The sequence below is a fragment of the Camelus bactrianus genome, chromosome 20 (genome assembly GCF_048773025.1).
Source record: "Camelus bactrianus isolate YW-2024 breed Bactrian camel chromosome 20, ASM4877302v1, whole genome shotgun sequence".
Lineage (NCBI taxonomy): Eukaryota > Metazoa > Chordata > Mammalia > Artiodactyla > Camelidae > Camelus > Camelus bactrianus.
In genome coordinates this window covers 9,066,236-9,079,341 of record NC_133558.1, presented here as the reverse complement: position 1 = coordinate 9,079,341, position 13,106 = coordinate 9,066,236, and positions in this window count along the sequence as shown.

The window sequence follows — 13,106 nt, the reverse complement described above, 5'->3', positions numbered from 1 at the left end:
TATATACTATTTAGATAAATATTTACACATTATTTCCATAAATATATTTATTTAAATATATTCAGTGCCCACTAGGTGCAAAGCACCATGTATGACGCTGTGAGGGATTTAAAAATGAATAAACAAGGCACACAGCATAGTGGCCAAGAGGGTATAGACTCTGTAATAAGTGCCTGAATTAAAAGTCTGGTTCCTCTATTTGCTAGCTGTGTGACCTTGGTCAAGTTCCTTAACTTCTCTGTTCCTATGTTTCCTGACCTGTGGCATGGAGGTAATATTAATACCTACTCATGAACATGTCATGAGGATTAAATGAAACAATGCCTTAAAAACATTTAGAATGACACCTGGCACCAAGTAAGCGCTCAATAGCTGTTAACTGTGATGATCAGATAAATGAAGGCGGTGGACCCAAGCCTTGGCAAAGAACTATTATTATATTAGTGCCATCCACAAACTGAGATCGTTGTGAGATTCCATTTCCCTCTTACTATCTAAAAGTACCCATATTTTGGTGCAGTTTTTCTGAAACCATAAAAATCTCTTCCCATCATATATGAGTGAGAGTCCACTCTCAAATCTCTTCTGTCATCAGGCACTAAGTAAAGGAAAACATACATTATACACATTTTTTAAAAAAAATTTTCTGTGCCAGGCACTACATTAAGCCCTTTGCCTCTGGGTTTCGGGTTGTTCTGTTGTGTTTAAACCTCTCTGTAACTCAGTTTCCCATTTGTAGATGAAGCCCCCTAGACTTCAGAAAAGCTAGCATGTGAGCATCAGATCTGGGATTCAGAACTTGATCTGTCCTGCTCCAAAGCTGAGCAGTGAACCCTTATACCAATCCCCCTCGCTGACCTGCTCGGCGATTCTCGGCTAGTCTGATTAAAGCCCCAGAATTCACAATCTTCCAAGAGTACAGTCAAGAAAGACAAGATAGCATTGTTTTAACCTGCCTCTGCATCTCGGAAGTGATGGGGCCTTGATATTAACAAGGCCACTTCCCTTCTAAGTGCAGGAGATCCTTGAAAAGGGTATTTTAATCATGGGTGTCATATTTTATGATTGTGTCTGTTTGTATTTAGAACCCTTGTTATCCCTGGTGTTTTTGCCCTGAGGACATCCCACTGAACAAAATTGCATACATCTTTGTGGATTACCCTTTCTGCATCCATAAGTTATCTGCCTTTTTAAAATAATTTGTACTAAAATACCAAGTGTTTTTTCTAATGGGAAGAGACAGCTAGTGTTTTTTTTTTTTATGCAAATAACTTCTCCCCACTTTCTCCCCAGCGCAGAGCTAAATCTGCAGCAGCAACGGAGGGCAGCTCGGTGCTTCCAGAAGCAATTTGAGCAGAGCAGTTGGGAGTGGCAATGTGACTTAACAGCCCCTGCTCGATGTTAGGGAAGGCTGAATGAGACATTGGGAATAGGCAGGGATGTGTTAAGGGCACTTATTATAATATTCATTGCTTTTGTTTTTAAGAAACAAGCTGCCACTCGGGTCGTTTTGTCTTTGTGTGTAAAGATGAGACTGTTAAATAAAATCATAAGCATAATGGATTGTATCACACGGTTTCATTTTTCTCCCGTAGGTAATATGTTAGGCTTTCTGTTTTTTAACTTCCATAGTATTTGATAGAAATCAAGAATTCCATTTTAACTTATGCTTTATGCTGGCACGTAAACATATTACGTTATGAGTGTCTAAGTGTATACCTTTAATTTCGTTACTCTCACCTGAAAAAAAATAAAAAGAAGCCAAATCTCCAATAAAAATTGGAATGCTTAAGTTTAAAAAAAGAAAAATTAGCACTGTATCCAGAAAGAAAACTGGAGTATTGCTACCTCCTGGCTAAAAATATATTTTTTCCTATAGGCCTTTTTTTTTTTTAACAGAAAACTGACTTTGGAAGAAAAATATACAGAAAAAAAGACTATTGTAAGACTAATGAGATGTTTGAGAAATGAGCTCTGCAGGCAAAAGGCAGCCCACGAAAGAATTATGCATGGCCTTAATTGTTGTTAGGATTATAATTAATAATTACAGTTAGTTCTTAAGCAGTAATTGCTTCAGTGTCACTTCCAGCAAAGCTCTGGCCAGAGTATCCAAGCACAGTGGGCTCCCCGCCTGCAAGCAGTTGGACAGCATGGCTCCTCTGTGGTGGGAATGGAGACAGGTTACCCTGGGAACCCTGACTCAGGGGAGGTTAAATTATTTGCAAACCATTCAATGATCCGCACATCACAAGATGTCCCGGAGCAATTTTCTCATGCATTCCACTCCCCAGCCTCCCATGCGTTTCACACCGTCCACGTGTCCACCCTGGGACTCTGCACATCCTTGTGAGCCTTGCAAGACACAGGGTTGCTGGCTGGGCAGCTGCAGCTCTTTCAACCCTGGCCTCCACCCCCACTCCCCACTCCCACCCTGTCCCCAGCCCCCGGCATTCTGGACGCCTAGTAGGAACTTTCCTGGGATTCTTGATTCCACATGTCCTTGTCTCCTAAATGACCCCACTCTAATTTGGTGTTTCTCAAGGTGGGATCTGCTGAGTCCTCACATCCTGATCACAAGGACAAATGTCTAAACGCAGATTCCCAAACCCTGCTCCAGACCTTATTGCCCTGCAGTCTCAGTAGGTCCTGGGAAAAGGCACTTAATTGTCACCTTCCTGCCGCCCCCTGATTCTAATGCATGCTGGAGTTTAAGAATTACTCTGCTCATCAAATGACTCATTTAGCTCTCTGTCTCTCCCACTCTTGCTTTTTCTTCTTCAGCATCTCTTTTTTGATAGCTCACACGCATTCCCAAAAAACCAAGATGAAGACGAATAGCCTTTGGTCCGCCCCTACAAGCCCCCTTTCTGCTCCGCATCCCCCTCTGAGTGCTTTCCCAGGAGCAGAGCTGAGGGCGTTTTACGTTCCTCCCTTTCTCTCCCTCTCTCTCTCACTTTAAAAGCAAATGCTTTCACCCTTTAAATAATCATTCCTCTGTCTCAGGGGCCTCTCGTCTAGACCCTGAGGCATGATGACAGAGGACAAACCCGGGCTTTCCTTCTGCTCTCCCGGAGGCTGGGTCCCTGGGCTCCACAGCACAGCTTTCTACCAGGGGCAGTGCCTGCCGCCCTTCCATTCCGTACCCACCACATGCCTCAGGCAGCCAGCCACGGCTCGCTCTCTCTCTCTCTCTCTCTCTCTCTCTCTCTCAGCCATTCCAGGGTATATCCCCGAAAGAAAGAATGGAATTTGTGTTAGGACCAGCATGTGAGAACACCAAAACGTGTGACTGTGCCAATCTGATATCAACCCGTGTGGGGTCTTTTCTGCATTTGCACACGGATTGCAGACAGACTAAGAAAGGTCTGGTGCTGGCAGAGAGAGTCAGGTTCTTCTGGACTTTCGGAGATGCCTGTGTGGGATGGACAGATGCCTTCTCTGCACTGAGTCCCCAGGGAGGTTTCTATCTATAGGTTATGAAGAGGGAAGAGCCAGCTGGCTGGCTGAAACTTCACAACCCCCTCCGAAGCCCCTTGGGTGAAATGGCCATCAACTGACTTTGAAAAAAAAACAACACCTTTCAGCCTGCACTTGAGTTATGAATCTAAAGATCAGGATTGTTCCCCTTTCTCTTTGCTCCCAGGGCTACGGCTCAACTGGCTGCATGAAATGGAGTCGGAGGAAAGAGCTGTCTGCATTTTGGCACGTAAAGATGCCCTCAGCGCATTCCGTTTTGTTTCTGGAATTGCAATATCCAACCCCCCGAGAGAGATTTTTTTTTCCTTTATGGAATAGAATCCTTACTATTTTACCAGACTAGCCCCATGAGATAAAAATAAAGACGAAGACTGACGAAAAGGGTTGAGGGTCTCAAACTTGACCTTCTATTTGGGACAAGATGAATTATGTAGGAGAGGTTTTTACAGTACTGTTTGCTGACCCAAATAGCAAACGAATAGCCTTCTTTCTTCCTCCCACTGCTTAAGCAAAAAACAGCTGTGCACAGCATCTGGAAGAGTGGTTCCGACCTTGTTTTCTCCTATTTGATTCCCACTGGCTTTTATGTTTTCCATAAATGATTGAAGAAAAGTTCTCAGTTGGAAATAGCCATAAAATCTTCCATAAATCCTCAGTTAGCACCAGCTTCAGGCAGCTCATTGGATCCTCAGTCTGCCCAGTCTCAAGGCCTGTGAAGGCTGGCTGGCTGGCTGGCTGGCTGAGGGGGAAGGAGGACCTGAGTCTCATCAAAGACAGGTTCCCCTGGTCAGTGTGTTCTCCTCGGCCTCCTCGGGCAACCACAGAATCCATAGTTTCTCTTCTCAGCCACAGTCCCAGTGATGGTCCGTCTAAATTCCTTTCTGTCTCTGAGGCTCCGTTTCTCCATTTGTTAAGTGACAACAGGCGTAGTACATACCTCTGAACACTTAGGACAGTGCCTAGGACACAGTACAGGTTCGTTTTTATTGCTATGAATCATTCATGTAACATATAATAATGAAAATATTAAACAGTTATTGAGAGACTATGACAGGCGTTCACTTAATTGATGTTGTTTAGTCCCCCAGACCACCCCAGGGGGGAGGTATTGTCCTTCCATTCCATGGAACAAAAAAAATTGAAGATTTGCAAATTTAAGTAATGGGCCCAGAGGCTCCCTACCTGTAAGCGGCGAAGGAGGGGCTTGGCTCACCAGGATCTGTGTTCTTTCCAGCATTCAACAGAATCCACTGTCCAGAACCTACTGTGTTTTCTGGATGCCAGGGATTCAGGCGAGACCAGGTAAGAAGGACTTGAAGCCCGCAGACTGCACGCGCCGCTTGCCACAACTCTCAAATCCTTCCACGGCCGGTGACAACAAGGTCGTGGGAGGGACGTAATGGGAGAGCCACGCTCAGCTGCACATGACCCGCCTTGAAGACCGGCTCCCAGTCCTCGGTTTGTGCGGACTCAGCCTACCTCTTAGTCTCCTGGTCGCAGTTTGCATCCTCTCCCTGCTCTGGGTACCATGATACTCTCAGAGTCAGCTCTACCTGGTGGTGACACAAGAGCTCTGCCCAGACCAATTGTCTACCAAATTGGCTCCGAAAATTCATGTTTTCCTTGGATGTGAACCTTCTCCGAAAGCCTGACTAGAGGGTTACTGCTCCCAGGAGCCCCATGTCTGAAAACTGCAGAGAAAGGAAGCCAACTCTCAACGAACATCCACGAAAACTGAGAAAACCACCCCAAAGTCATTGACTCAGACCCTGTTCAGCCTCCAGCTCGTGCCCTTCGTGGACCGCGAGAGCTGCCCTTCAAAGACTGAGCAAGATTTCGGGTCCTGTAACACTCTCATCCTGATCATATCTCCAGGGTCAGATTTGGTGATAATTTGACTCCAACTAAAAACTACATTAGGGGATTTTGCAAATTCATAATTTCCAAAGGGCGCATCAGCCGATATTCTACTATAATTTCTTAACTCCATTTCTTTCATTACGGAGTTACTTTTGTTCCCAAGTGGGGCATTAGCTTTTTCCCCATTTTGATACATTTAACTCATGTTATCAACTGCTACCGAAGGTCTGTCTGAACAAGTTCTTGTTTTTACCCAGTCTTTCACCAAAAAATCCTATCAACTCCGGTAGTGTTTAAAAGACTTTAAATTTGTTTCCTATGACATTTTCCAAAATTGTAATAAACGAAGAGTGTTTTGCATTTCCCACGGGCTGGTCTTAACCTCACCACGAAATTTAGGGCCAAATTGTATCCAGTCAAGGCTCTCTTAATAACCCAATGTCACGGTCCTCACTGAATCAAACCGTAGTTTACCTATCCCAAATATTTTTCTTCCTCCCTGCTGTTGCCTGCTATGTTTTCCTTTTGGCCAAGAGACGAAGTTTACCTTCCACTCTTTAGCAAAAGAAGCCACAGACTCAGGGATAGACAATTACACTGTCAATTGTAAACACAATACAAGCTTCTGAAAATGATGGAAGGAAAGCACTTTAGGACCTCTTCCACTAAGCCCAGAGGCTTCTGAGGGGTACGTAAAGGAAAGGACGATGTGAAGATAAGATCATTTTCCACGTGATGGCCTAGGAACCAAACACTTCTAAATTAATACCATTTTTCAGAAAAGGGAAATGGGGAATGGGACTGAAAGGATGTCTATTGTGAAATGGTCTTTATACCAGGATTTCAACATGCTTTGCAAGTGTTTCATGGCAAGTAAACAGCGTTATCTCCTATCCTGCCATGAAGCTGAGGGACACTGATGGACCCCGGAAGATAAAAATGCAATGTGAAAATTCTGTCTTCCTTTCCTGTGCTACTTACCCCTTTGATTTTCATGGAGATGTGAACAGATCATGGAATTTGCCGACATCTGCTTCAGTATGGATTGTGTCCTAGTCTTCCCAGTCCATCGAGGTGGGGCAGTGGGGAGGGCCAGGTAAGAAACCACCTTGGGGGCCGAGAAAGAAAAGAGCAATGTCCACAAACATGGGGATAATCAGCTCAGGTTATGGAAGCCAATGAAAACGTTGTGAAGCCCAGATACAAATATTTTGCACCTTTCTGCCAGGCACTGTAGTTTATTACAGGAACCACGTTTTAGAAATTCACAGGCAAGTGTTATAAATTTGAGAACATAAGTTGGACCCCTTCCCATTCCAATAAGCAGTCGCAGGTGTGGTTTTCATGAAATTGTATATTTAGGGAGGGAGCGGGAGGAAGGGAGGGAGAGGATTACATGTTCTAAGCAAACTGTATTTGCATACACATTATGCATGTACCCAACACACACTTGTGCAAAGATGATTAAATATGTTCTGTGTTGGCAGCCTCTTACTGTGTTTCCTTAAAGCAGGAATACCAAATGGGTTCGTCTTGCATGCCAAATCCAATCAGCGTGTAGTGCCTGTTTGAGATGCTACGTTGAGAAGGATTCAGAGGTTATATCTACGTTCAATCAACTTTTTTTTTTTTTTTTGCCTAAAATGTCCCATGCTCAATGTGGGGCTGCTATATTTTATTACTTGGGCAGGGCGGGGAGGGGGTGGGGAGACAGTCCCACAGAGTTCAATACACCTGATGCCTCCCAGAGTGGTACAACCCAGCAGCCCTGATTGCGAGGCCCTGGGAGCTGAGATGGATTTAGAAAGAGCGTGGATAAGGTATTGGTAGTGACCAATTAGCAGTGTCCACCAAGGGAGCAGTCCAGCGCGGGAGGGCAGCAGTGGGGAAAGGACTGGCATATACTGCAGTGTTTGCATCATATATTTGTCATCCCTGGTGAAGAACCATAAGAAATACAGTCACCTTTCCGTATGCCCACTAATATCCTTCGTTCATCTGTGCAAGCCAGTGTGGCGTCATGGAAGTGTTTACAGTCGGGACAGAACAGTGCAAAAGGTAATAATGAAACAAAAGACGTGTCCGCCTTTAATACAGTGAAAGGAGAAGAGGGTTATTTGGGTGCTCCTGAATGTTTTGCCATCATTTCTATCAAAGATCGGGGCATCTTGAAGTTCCTTGTCCTCAGAATTTTATTTTTTTCCTTCTGCTTCCAAGGACCTATTCACTTGGGTATCCTTTGGCTATTTGTACTGGAGCATCCATTGATGTCCACTGAATACATGGAGGGAAACTGCAGGGGTCTTTGTGGGTCATTCTGCCGCCGTTGGCAGGGTCACCTCCCAGAGGGAATGAAGGCCTGTTCTTCTCTGACAGAATTCCTGCTGAAGAGCCTACAGGCCCCAGGCGTCTCTCTTCTCTATAGTATTTGAGAGAAGTTCGTTCAGAGGTCAAAGCTGGGCTATGAAAGAGTTAAGGCCATGCACATTAGAATACTCCATCCATCCCCCAAGCCTTCTGTAGGTCAGGATGAAAAGTGAAGCAGGCAGGTGCTTACTTTAAAGAAAGGAAGGTAGGAACTAAACTCGATGGTCTCATAACCTGAACCCATTCGTTGCCACAAATACTGTAAGTTCCTCTGCTTTTTCCCAGGCCAACGGTAAAGGTGTAGATATGAAGAGGCCTAGCAAATTGTTAGAAATTCTCTTGCTTTGTTTTGTTTTGCTTAACTGGGTCATTCAAGTTGACGCTGTTTAGTCATGCAACAACCATTTAGTTCTAAGGGCTATTAGGAATTCTTTTCTATTCACTTAACACGCAGTTTTGAGGACTGTGAACAGACAGACTCGGGTACCAGCCTCAGGAAGCTCGGCACTCCCCGCCAGTCTGAAGCAATCACAGGGCCGTCAGGTAACTGCCAGGCTGGGAGATGTCCAGGGGGCTGGGCAGGCAAGACGGAGGCACCTCACCGACTTAGGAGTAGGAAAGGCTTCTTAGAGGATGCAACAGGACACTGGGAATTGAAGAACAATTTCTCGCCTTCAGGGCTGGGTTAGGGTGAAAGGAAAACATGCTAAATGCCTTAGAAATGCATGGGTTAAATGTGCTTTTTCTTTTGAACCAGCAGCTCCATTTCTAGGACATTTCCTAAAGAACTAATCAGACAAGTGCACAGCTATGCAGGTACAAGAAGGTCCATCACAGCCCCCTTTATGATAGGAGAGAGAGAAGGGGAGAAAGAGAGAGAAGAAAGAGAAAAAGCAACCTGGATAGTCAACAATAAGAGACTGGGCAATTAAATCGATATACACTCAGAAGACGAGGGATAAATGGAACCATGCAAAGTCATCTTGTGGAACAATGTTTCTTGATATGTGAAAATGTTCACAACAGGTTTCTGGGGAAAAAAAATCAGGCTATAAAAAGATGTATCACTATTTAGGAGCTTACAATCCATGGATCAAAGGATGGTCCCTAGAGAACAGTATTAGCATCACTGGGAGTTTGTAAGAATGCTGACTTTCAGGCCCCACCCAGACCTACTCAGTCAAAATCTGCATTTTGACAAAAGGCTTAGGTGCTCTGAATGCACACTGAAATTTGAGAAGCACCTGTCCAGACTACAGACTGCTATTCGCCTGCAGTAAGGTTTCCACTGGTCCATGACACTGTGAGAAAAATAAGGGCAGTGTGTCGAGTTTTTCATAAAGTTAATGTATACTTAATTTGTAGCAATGTTCTTTATTCTGAGATTATACTCTTGCTTTTATGGGGTTAAACTTCCTTTCTTTTGTACGACGATGGTGATTTTTGGATAGTCGGCTTTGTTTGTTGTTTTGCTGCTGTTTCAGTGGCCCTACTTAGCAAAATAAACAGTTGGTATGGTAATCCTATGTGTTTTTGAAATTTTACTAGGAAATCTGGGAATCATGATGAATGCTAACACACATCGCTTTCAAGTGAAATATTATGTGTGGGTGTGTAGTTTGGGTGTGTGTGTAGATTCCACGTAAACACCAGTTCCCTTTGGGAGGTAGGACTGCGGACATTTTCAGTGGGTTTTTTTCCCCTCTTCTTTCCTGAGTTATCCAAGTTTTCTGCATTTAGCACTAAAAAAAAAAAAAAGGATTGAAGTAGAAGCTGGAGGAGCCTACAAAAGGCAGGTGTTCGGCCTTGAAGGCTTAGGAGCCTATTTATGTTCGGGGACCCTGGATGCCATGATGATGTACGTGAACCGTGGACCCAGTCAGTCAGGTCCAAGGCCAAGGACTTCAAGTCCCTGAGTCTCAGGTTCCTTATTTATCAGTTGGGTTATGATCATGACAGTACCTAACTCTAGGGTGGTTCGGAGGCTTAAGGGAATTAGTCTTATTTTGCCGGGGCTACTGAAACAAATGACCACAAACTTCGGTGGTTTGAAACAACAGAAATTTAATCTTTCACCCTTCAAATCAAGATGTCAATGGGGCCCTGCTCCCTCTGAAGTCCCTAGAGGAGATTTCATCCTGGCCTCTCCTGGCTTCTGGAGGCCCCATGCGTGCCTTGGCTTGTGGCCACATCCCTCCAATCACTGCCTCCATCTCCACACGGACTTCTCTCCTCTCTGTCTCACAGAGACACCTGGAATTGGGTTTAGGGCATGCCTGGGTGATCCATGATGGTCCCATCGCGAGATCCTCAGTTTAGTTATATCTGCAAAGCCCCTTTTTTCAGATTAAGGTCACATTTACAGATAACGGAATTGGGACATGGAGATATTTGGGGGTGGGTCAAATTCATCCTAAGACTGTTTGAATTGAAACTACGATCCATGAGTGACACAGAACAAATGTAGCTTTTGTCTCATTTCTGTTTTCTGGGAAGCTTGTGTTCCAGGACTTTCTCTAATGGCTCTGGCTTGAATAGAAGCCCCTTGCTTTCTAATTTCCAACCCAAGAAATTATGAATTACTAAAGGTCTCCAGCTCAAAAACCGTAGCTGTTAAGGGTCTCAGCATTTCTGTTTGTTGAAAGTGGGAACCGAGGTTGAGGAAGCAGCACCAAGGCCTAACAGGAATGCTCTCTAGATTAAAGATTAAGGCAAAGTGGGCCTACAGAGTTGTTTGACTCTACAAATTTCCATCTGTTGTTTTCTTTCTTGCCACAGTCACTAACAGTCATCTAACAAATAACTATTCCCCAGAGGGCCCAGAAAAGACAGCTGGCCTCAGGTACAGGATAGCTGGTTTCTCAGGACAGCCTTTTATAAGAGCATCCTCCAAGGGGCACAAGGAGGTGGTTTTAAAAAGAGGTGACCACCTCTCCCAGAGTGATGGTCCAGCCCTGCTGGCGGCTCCCATCCCTGCTTCTCCAGACTCAGCCCAGCGGATTGCTACCATCACTGCCACATACCTCACCGCGGCTCCAAAAAGCTGAAAGAACTGTATTTCCTTGTTACCAACTTAGGTCCTCAGATGGGGTGAGGGCTTGGATATATATTTATATAAAGTGATGCGTCATGATGTAAGGGCAGGGTTTGGCCTGCCGTAGGGGCCCGGTTTGCGTTTTGCTGAATGAATGAATGAATGAATGAATGAATGAGTGAATGCATTTATGACTTTGGGAGAGTCGAATTTTAGGATTCAACTTCAGAATTCATCAAGCAAGTTATGTACAGTCTTCAACTGTAGGGGTCCCTTCCCGTTCCCCTAAAGGGGTTTTCTCCAAATGGGAAACTAAACTGCTGGGAGGGCACATCATTTCTGCTCCTTGCCAGGGTGAGTCCTTCTGCCCTGTGAGGCATTTACAGAATTGGGGCTGAGGAGAGGCTCTTACAATACAGCTTCTTGTGTGTCCATGTGAGGCACCTAATCACTCACTCGTGGGTCCTCCTCCTTGCAGGGAAGCCAGCATCACCTCCACATGGCACCCAGTTTATTTGAAAAACCATACGAGGGAGCTAAGAGACAGAATCCTCTCCTAAGCCAAGTCAGGCAGCTTCCGATCTCAGAATTGCAAATCCGGGCTACAAATTCCCTTTGCATGGAGCGCGGTAGACTTCCCTTAGCGCGTGTTTGGGAATACGTTTGTAGCTCTCACGGACCATGCAGGAGAAGTAACTCGCTCAGTGACCTATTTCTAGTATCTCTTCCATTCCAACTCCCTGACAATTAGCCCATAAAGTGCCCCGCTCCATACGTACACGTAAGGAGGGAATGCTGTCATTTGGATACTGCAGACTGAAAATACAGCTAGGCTCCTGAAAAATTCAGACGTCTAAACCAAATCTGAAGTTGCCATTTGGAACAGCAAGAAAATTGCTTGAGTTCTTCCTTCGATCCGCAGTCACATTGAATGAAGATTCAAATGTCGCCCCTGCTATGACTCCTATCTTTCACTGGTGAACTCTGGAGTTAAACTCATTCAGCAGTGAAGCCATTTCCAGAGCTTCTATAAGTAGACATTTCCAAATAATTGGAACCAACAGCAATTCAAGAAGTTTCATTCTGCCCTGTGGAATGGTATATTCGGCTAATGGTACTAGACCCATTACAGTGGTAGTGTTTTTATTTCAGGCTATGGGCAGGCTTTATAAGAATGTGAAAATCAATACAAAAGGTTTGTCAGGGTGACATGTTTGTTAATGTTTTATTGATTATGCTATTGGTTGTAAATTTTCTAACTTAATAAAGCTCAAGATTTTTTGCAGTAAAAGACAGAGGTTATTTAATTAACTGGCAACTTAATGCAAACTACTAACATGATACATTGTGACTGCTTTAAAGTGACACCCAATTCATCACTCTCCAAGTGGGCATGATGTCATACACGCACACGAGAATATGATGTCCCTGAAAGAATTAAGCAGGGGAAGGCTGATGTAAAAAGGAAAGGCGTCTAGACACGCACTTAATACTAAAAGAAAAGCTGACTAAGCATACAGTTGTTTTATTTATAAATTCGGAATAGGCTCTCTAAAAGCTAAGCCAAATTACAAATGCCCATAATTCAGGTAGCATTTGTTAAAAAAAAAAAAAATCATGATACGCCATTTTCTGTATCCCAAGTGAAAGAACAGTGACCTAACCCAATGATCTTGTGAAATCACAATTATTTAACACCTCGAAGAAAATCACATAAATCTGGTCCAGCAATGGCTTATGTTACTCTTTTCCAGACTGCTTGGTTTCTTCTGTATGTATTGTGGGTTCCCTGTGCTAAGGTCCTGTACTAGGAAGATGCTCTGTCCCTCACCACCACAAGTTCCAATTATCTCCTGATGTACGTTGCGGAAACAGAAAGTTGTTAGACTCAAAGCATTTTCCGCTGAACCATTAGTAAATCAAGTCTGTCTCTCTTCAACTACAAATCCTTTAGGATGGGAAGCATAGGTCTCTGAGCTTTGTTTCCCTTGGTTTTCCCCCCTACTGTTAAGCCCTGACATACAATATTATATCTTTTGCAGCCTTCCTAGAATTACATGGTGATATTCAACCTGGAATGGAGGTGGTTCCTAATTTGCCACGATGAAACTTAGCTCTCCCATCTGCCAAGATGTGACATTGCTTTTAAAGCTACGGAAAGCACTGTGCAGCTGGCAAATACCTATTCCAGCCCTGATCACTTTCCACGCTAATAGCTAAATGGACATTAGTTCTTTAAATCTTCTTCCAAATGTCTTTCCTAGGAAATGATTTAAATAACTGTTTTGGAGTCACAGAAGCCTCTCGAATCACCAGCTCTTCCAAGAAATTGTAAAGATTCTCATGGAACCGCTTCAATAAAGCATTT